Genomic DNA, 8,132 nt, shown 5'->3' with positions numbered 1-8,132 from the left:
GCTTCCATTGTTACAGTTTGAATTTATTCCCAAAGATGAGATCTTTCACTATTCAGTGTCATGGCGCCAACTTAACTGAAACTCAGTGTCATGGCACAAGCTTTGTGCAATGGCCAAGGAAAGGAGAAGCCAGAGCAAAAGTCACAGATCAACTTCTCACTCATCTTGAACTGAGTAATTTATGACAAATAGAGGGACCAGCAATTGGCATAATGGCTATGTCACTGGACTCCCATGTAGTCGACTGTGGTTCAAGTCCCGGGCCTGGTGGCTTAAACTCACACCAGGCATGTGTGCGTGTGTGCCCAAGATCCCGAGAGGAGAATGGAGGAAAAGGGATTGTGACGTGGCCATCCCTCCTGGGGGGGCGGGGAGGGTGATTTCTCGCTTTCTGTCTCTCTGTCACTCTCTGTCTTTCTGGCAAGTGCACGTGCCCTATAGCAAAAATCCTCTCCCCCCAAAAAAGATATAGCAAATAGAATAATGAGAGAAGGGGATAGAGTGATAGAGGGGAGGAGAAATCAGAACTTTCGAAAAGGCAGTGATTTCCTGGAATCCCAAAATCAGCCTCCTTTTTCTTCTTAGAAGGTGATTTCTGGTGGTAACCCTGATGATTGTCAACTGTCCGGGCTCTTGTGGGTCTATTATTTAGCATGTAAATGACATTATGAAAAAGTCTGGGGTCTTCCCAGGGTCCTTATGGCAATCAGCTTAAACGCCATTGGCCCAGGTTAGTTCTTTTTTTTTTTTTTAAAGAATTATTTAATATTATTTATTCATTTTTTCATTTTAATTTTGACCAGAGAGAGATACAGAGATAGAGAAAGGGAGAGAGAGAAAGAGAGAGAAAGGAAGTGAGAAAGCAAGTCACCAGGTCCAGGACTAGAACTATGGTCGGCCATATGGGAGTGTCCTGTGCCTTAACCACCATGCAACCTGCTGGTTCCCCAGGTTAGTTCTTATAGGGAAAACATTTTCTTATCCACAGGCTAGCAACCTGCAACTTAAATAAAAACACCATTTGGGGAGGGACTGGGCTATGGTACTGAGCATAGGCTATATGGTGAATGACAAAATCCCTTCAGTTCATATTTATTATTTTATCTTTGAAGGGTGCTAAAGGCCAAAGGTCCATCTTCTGTAACTTTTATAGTGCATGTAGACATTGTTAGGATCCCCTTTAGAAAAACGAAATTTTTCATAACTAATCTTAAGTATGTCTGATTGTCACCCTGTGGTTTTATAGATTTTATAATCTCTGGGTTAAAAAATTTATTGCCTGGGATCAGCAGTTAGCGTAATGGCTATGTCACTGGACTCCCATGTAGACGACCGCGGTTCGAGCCCCGGACCCAATGACTTAAACCCACGTCGGGTGCATGTGCATGCGTGTCCAAGATCCCAAGAGGAGAATGGAGGAGAAGGGATTGCAGTGTGGCCATCCCCCCTGGGGGCTGATGTCTCGCTTTCTATCTCTTTGTCTCTCTCTGTCTGTCTGGCAAGTGCACGCGCCCTATAGCAAAAACCTCTCCAAAAAAAATGTGTTGCCTGGTTTAGGACACATGCACCAAAAGGAAATAAAAAGTCACTAGTGGACTGAGAAGATTCAAGAAGCATGTTTGGTAAGACATTCTTTACAGGATTTTAAATTTGATTAGCAGATGACTCAGGACTGAAGTTGTCTAGTCACCTTACTTGTTTTAGGACCTATTATTATTACTTTAAAGGAAAGAACACATTTTTGTATCTTGTTCATAATTTATCTCATCAAAAACTCACTTTAATTTTTTTGTAATTATGTGTTTAGAATTATATATATTAGGATTAATAACACTTGGTAACCTTAATTTCCAGAAGCGAGCAAATGTCAATGGTTTGCCATATACCAATATACCTTATTTTTGAAAAGCATGTTTTTTTCCTAACAAATTTTCAATGGGTAACAGGACAATATTATTAGTAGTTCCAATATCACTTGTTCCAATAGTTCCAATATCACTGAAAAGCCAAAAATAGAAAAATGTAAACTTCATGTTAGAATATTTTCTTTTGGAGAGGTTTTTGCTATAGTAGGGCACGTGTGCTTGCCAGAAAGACACAGAGGGACAGAGAGACAGAAAGTGAGAAATCCCCCCCAGGAGGAATGGCCACACAGCAATCCCTTCTCCTCTATTCTCCTCTCAGGATCTTAGGCACACATGCACACGCGCCTGGCATGAGTTTAAGCCACCGGGTCTGGGACTCAAACGGCAGTCGATTATATATGCCAACTGCTGGTCCCTATGTTAGAGTATTTTAACTTATCTAGTAATGACTCAGACATTTTACAAATACTTGTTATTTTAACTTAACAGAACTCTACAATCTCAAATTAACTGAAGTTTATAAATATCTCACAGTCTCTTAATTTATTTTTAAAACCATATGCCTTGATTACCTTTGAAAGCAGATATTGGAAAAAGCTAATTATTGTGTATTTTCTTGCTAACTATTTTCATACCATGTTAAATATTTTACCTGAAGTGGCCGATAACTCAGAAATTTGTTTTCATTACACCAATAATACTAAGACAAATATGATGTCGCCTGATCAGTAAAAACCCTAGGCAAAAATATATGCTGAAAATTGTGATGATAGCTTCAGTTTTATTTTACCGACAAGTTTGAAATTGACTTATCAAAGATTTACTCAACTCACATGAACTTGAAAAGTATTTGTATGCGTGCTCTTATTTATTTGTAGGCCAAAGTTAATAGAATTTCTTAAGAACTTTACCATGTAGACCCAACCTACTATATATGACATATACACATGTACATATACATATAAGCACATATAAAAAGGGTCTTTTAAAATGTCCATGGAAAGTGTATATTATCAAAAAATCATGTATGGATTTTTAAAAATTTCTGCACCAAAAATAATCTTACATTTTAATTTTATGTTTCCATGAACATGTTCCTCGAACCACTCCCATACTTACACATATAAACAAAAGATCCTGCAACTTTATAGCACTTTAGTTTATTAAAAACCTCTTTAACCATATCTTCATTTTTGTTTCAAGATTAATTTAGGAGTAAGTCCTGATATGTTTACTTATTTAGTCAGAACTGCTTAAACCTGACTAAAAAAACACAAAAGCTTCTAGCAGCCTTGAATTCCCCCCTTCTTATGTTAAAACCATGAAGGAGTGAAAAAAAGTAAACATTTAAAATAGGCAAAGAAAAAACAACGAAAAAACAGAAAAACAAAAGCAATACATAAAGGCCTTATTGAAATACCAGAACACTGTGTAACAACCCTTTGCAGATGTCTCATTCCTGTCACCTTCAGAGACCTCAAGAGGGTTCCTTACTTGAATAGAACCAATGGCTTAAGTGTAGAGCACCCTGTGCAACCCTGGATTAAGCTGAATGTCTCACAATTTAACTTAGCTCAGGAGTCTTCCCTCAGCACCATGTGCACCTTGGAGTGCAGCTTCACCCTGCACTTTGGCCCTCATTTACAATTCAGGTTCATTTTCTGATGGAACAGCCCTGGGAGGGGAGCCCACCTGATGGGAATGACTTCCCGGGCAGACAGATGGGTGGTCAGTCTGCCCAGTCCCATCTGGGTCTGCTATGATTTTATTATTGATTTTAATTTATTCCCGAATATGAGATCTTTCACTGTTCCATGTCATAGAGCCAACCTACAAAACAAATGGTGTGTCATGGCACAAGCTTTATTCGATGACCAAACAATGGAGAAGTTGGAGATAAAGCGAACTGATCAACTGCTCACTTATCTTGAGCTGAGTTTAAGATATAGCAAATAGGATTATAAGGGGGTAGAATAGGGTAATAGAGGGGAGGAATATTCAGAGATTTTTCTGGAAAAAGTGGGAATTTCTGGGACCAGCAGATGGCATAATAGCTATGTCATTGGACTCCCACATAATCTAACATGGTTTGGAGTCCCAGACCTGGTGGCTTAAAACTCACACTGGGTGCATGGGCATGCCCAAGATCCAAAGAGGAGAACAGAGGAGAAGGGATTGTGGAGTGGCCATCTCCCTGGGGAGTTATGTCTCTCTTTATGTCTCTCTGTCTCTCTGGTGAGTGTATGTGCCCTATAGCAAAAATCTCTCCAAAAAAAGAAAAAAAAAAAAAAAGAGGGGGGAATTTCTTGAGAAAAAAAAAAAAAAAAGAGGTGGGAATTTCCTGAAATTTCAAAACGTACCTTATTTTTCTTCTTATAAGGTAATTTCTGGAGATAACTTTGGTGACTGTAAACTGTTAGGGCACTGTTAAATGTGTTATTTACCATGCAAATGACATTATGATGAGGTTTGGGTCATTATAGAAGTCATCTTGGATCCCACTGGTCCAGACTAGTTCATAGAGGAAAGCATTATCTTACCTATAACCATGTGTACTGTTCTTTAGAGAAAAACACTGTTTAGGGAGGAGCTGGATTATGGTACAAACATGGGCTATCTGATAGGTGATGCCATGCCCAACTCTTACAGAAGGCCCACCCAGCACAAGACATTTCTTTTCTTTCTTGCTTGCTTATTTATTTATTTATTTATTTATTTCATGCAAGCATGCATGCATGCATGCACCATTCCTGGAGTTAATGCGATACCAGGTCAATCCATGGAGTGGATGGAGTAAGCTACTATTGCATTTCCCTGCTCCAAAAGTCCATTTAATATATTTGGTCATCAACAAAAATCATGACCCATTTTTGCATTGACAAACAAAAAAATACATCATGACTTTCCTGACAAACTAGTATTTCTTTAGATAGGGTAATAGAGGGGAGGAATATTCAGAGATTTTTCTGGAAAAAGTGGGAATTTCTGGGACCAGCAGATGGCATAATAGCTATGTCATTGGACTCCCACATAATCTAACATGGTTTGGAGTCCCAGACCTGGTGGCTTAAAACTCACACTGGGTGCATGGGCATGCCCAAGATCCAAAGAGGAGAACAGAGGAGAAGGGATTGTGGAGTGGCCATCTCCCTGGGGAGTTATGTCTCTCTTTATGTCTCTCTGTCTCTCTGGTGAGTGTATGTGCCCTATAGCAAAAATCTCTCCAAAAAAAGAAAAAAAAAAAAAAAGAGGTGGGAATTTCCTGAAATTTCAAAACGTACCTTATTTTTCTTCTTATAAGGTAATTTCTGGAGATAACTTTGGTGACTGTAAACTGTTAGGGCACTGTTAAATGTGTTATTTACCATGCAAATGACATTATGATGAGGTTTGGGTCATTATAGAAGTCATCTTGGATCCCACTGGTCCAGACTAGTTCATAGAGGAAAGCATTATCTTACCTATAACCATGTGTACTGTTCTTTAGAGAAAAACACTGTTTAGGGAGGAGCTGGATTATGGTACAAACATGGGCTATCTGATAGGTGATGCCATGCCCAACTCTTACAGAAGGCCCACCCAGCACAAGACATTTCTTTTCTTTCTTGCTTGCTTATTTATTTATTTATTTATTTATTTCATGCAAGCATGCATGCATGCATGCACCATTCCTGGAGTTAATGCGATACCAGGTCAATCCATGGAGTGGATGGAGTAAGCTACTATTGCATTTCCCTGCTCCAAAAGTCCATTTAATATATTTGGTCATCAACAAAAATCATGACCCATTTTTGCATTGACAAACAAAAAAATACATCATGACTTTCCTGACAAACTAGTATTTCTTTAGATACGGGACATATCAGATATTAAGCTGGTAAGAACAGATACTACATTTCAAAGGCTGAGAAGTGATTTCAGTGTATTTCATCTAACTAATTTCAGAGGGGGATACCTGACACAATTAAAACAAATGAGGGTCAACAGGGCTTAATTCTGTGACTTAGTAGTTTTTGGCCACAGACCTATCTCATTAACATGAGGAGAGAGGTTGCCTAGAATCGAACCAACACTGTGGAAACAGAGCAGAGAAATGGAAAGTTCTTAATATCATGTTATGAAACTTGATTCAAGCCTTTACAGAAGTTAGGTATATCTGTGGACTACCCAATTACATGAGTCAATAAATCCTTTTAGTGGCCAGCAGGTGGCGCGGTTGTTAGGGGGCTGGACTCCCACATGGCCAATTGCAGTTCGAGTCCCAAACCTGGAGGCTCGCTTTCTCACTTTCCCTCTCTCTTTCTCTCTCTTTCTTCCTGTCTCTTTCTTGTGAGCACACATGCCCTATCACAAATTTAAAAATAATAATAAATCAAATCAAATTAATAATTCTAAACAAAAAAAATTCTTTTAGTTGAAGTTAAGTATTCTCAAACTTGTAGCATGTCCTAACGTAGGGGCCAGCAGGTGGCATATGGTTAAATTAATGGACTCCCACATGGCCAACTGCGGTTTGAGTCCTAACCTGGCAGCTTGAAACCCATGCTGGGTATGTGTGCATGCCTGCCAAATTCCTGAGAGGAGAATGGAGGAGAAGGGATTTCCGAGTGGCTAATCCCCCCCCGGGGGGGGGGGGTTCTTCCCTTTTTTCCTGCCCCGGGGGGGGGTGATTTCTCACTTTCTCTCTGTCTCTTTGGCGAGTATATGTGCCCTATAGCAAAAAAAACCAAAACAAAACAAAACAAAATAAACAAAAACAGAAAACAAAACAAAACAAAACAAAAAAACTCTCTCTATAAAGAAAAAAAAAAGCCATAACACATATACAGAAAGAAGTAAGACAGAGAGGGAGTTCAAACTCTTTGATATCAACCACAGATCACAGGATAGCATTAAAGACGTTTTTCTGTTTTTTTAAGTGCATGGAAAATTCTGGTTGACCTGTTCTGTCAGATAAATTGTTGTCTACTTCATGATTTTGACTAAGACTCTCCTTAACTAACATAGAGAAGAATGTAGTAATAATTAAATCAAAACTAGAAACTTTGGATTTATGACTAAAGATATCATAATATAGTCAACAAAATAACTAATCCCATTCCTCAGTGAAGAATAATCTTGAAACATTCTCCTACACAAACACCTCTCATTCGTCTCAATCTAGGTCAGTCTATATTTCTAATTTTTTGCCCTTATTATGCACATCCCAACTGTCTATCCAATGTTATACAGATTTTTTAAAAGAGCATTATTCTGTTTATTTTCACCAATATTGATCTTTCCTTTTTCTAAACTACTGAAGTTGGTATTGCTTATTCTGCTCATGAGCATTTCGTCTTTTGTTGTCCTATTACCTTGTAGACTTGCATGTATATAATCCCAATTAATTTTTTTTGGAGAGGTTTTTGCTATAAAGCGCGTGTGCTCGCCAGACAGACAGAGAGAGACAAAGAGACAGAAAGCGAAAAATCACCTCCCAGGGGGGATGGCCATGCCGCAATTCCTTCTCCTCTGTTCTCCTCTCGGGATCTTGGGCACGCACGCACACACGCCTGGCGTGAGTTTTAAGCCACCGGGTCCGGGACATGAACTGTGGTGGACTACGTGAGAGTCCAGCAACATGGCCATTATGCTAACTGCTGGACCCATTCCCAATTAATTCTTAAGGGAGCAAGATGGAATGGGCTCAAGCATTGTTCTCCATAGCTGGAAGATTGCAGAGAATGCAGACAATTAAGGGGTTAACCTATATGTATTGCTGAGAATGCAGACAATTAAGGGGTTAATCTATATGTATTGCTCAGCCTAAGGGTGGTAAATTTAGAGACAGACATGCGGAGGCTTATTTGCTTTCAACTGCAAAAACATTCCAAGTCTGAAATTGACAGAAGAAAGGTAAATACCTCCAGGTTCAAATATATCTATACTGTGTCCCAAAAAAGGAGCCATGTAAATGATTAGCAGATGGTGACAGGCCAGACATTGAGGACCAGCCCTGAGGGCATCAAGAACACAGCTATTGGGTCATAGAGATTCTCTGTAGGGCAACCTTCCCAGAGGTCTGGAATGAAAGCAGGACTCTAAACATTGATGACTATGGTTTATACAGAAAGTAGGGATTCTAGGATCTGAAGTGGATGTATATCATAGTCCGGGATTAACTCAGAGAAATGTAATGCTCTAAAATAATCACAAAATAGGATAGTATAATGTAATAGCCAGAATTCTATAAGATGTGTGTTCGTTCTAGTTCCTAGCTGACTGATC

The 8,132-nt window shown here is 39.2% G+C and overlaps 1 pseudogene; it reads right to left on the bottom strand.

Moving 5' to 3' along the window:
* Nucleotides 1-5,520: 5,520 nt before the first annotated feature.
* LOC114005875 (uncharacterized) lies at nucleotides 5,521-5,781 on the bottom strand (annotated as a pseudogene).
* Between the last annotated feature and the right edge of the window lie 2,351 nt (nucleotides 5,782-8,132).

Source organism: Tupaia chinensis, unplaced genomic scaffold, assembly GCF_000334495.1.
Source record: "Tupaia chinensis unplaced genomic scaffold, TupChi_1.0 Scaffold144702_1, whole genome shotgun sequence".
NCBI lineage: Eukaryota > Metazoa > Chordata > Mammalia > Scandentia > Tupaiidae > Tupaia > Tupaia belangeri.
The sequence above is the reverse complement of the archived record's forward strand: the minus strand, read 5'-3'. Positions and strand labels throughout refer to the sequence as shown.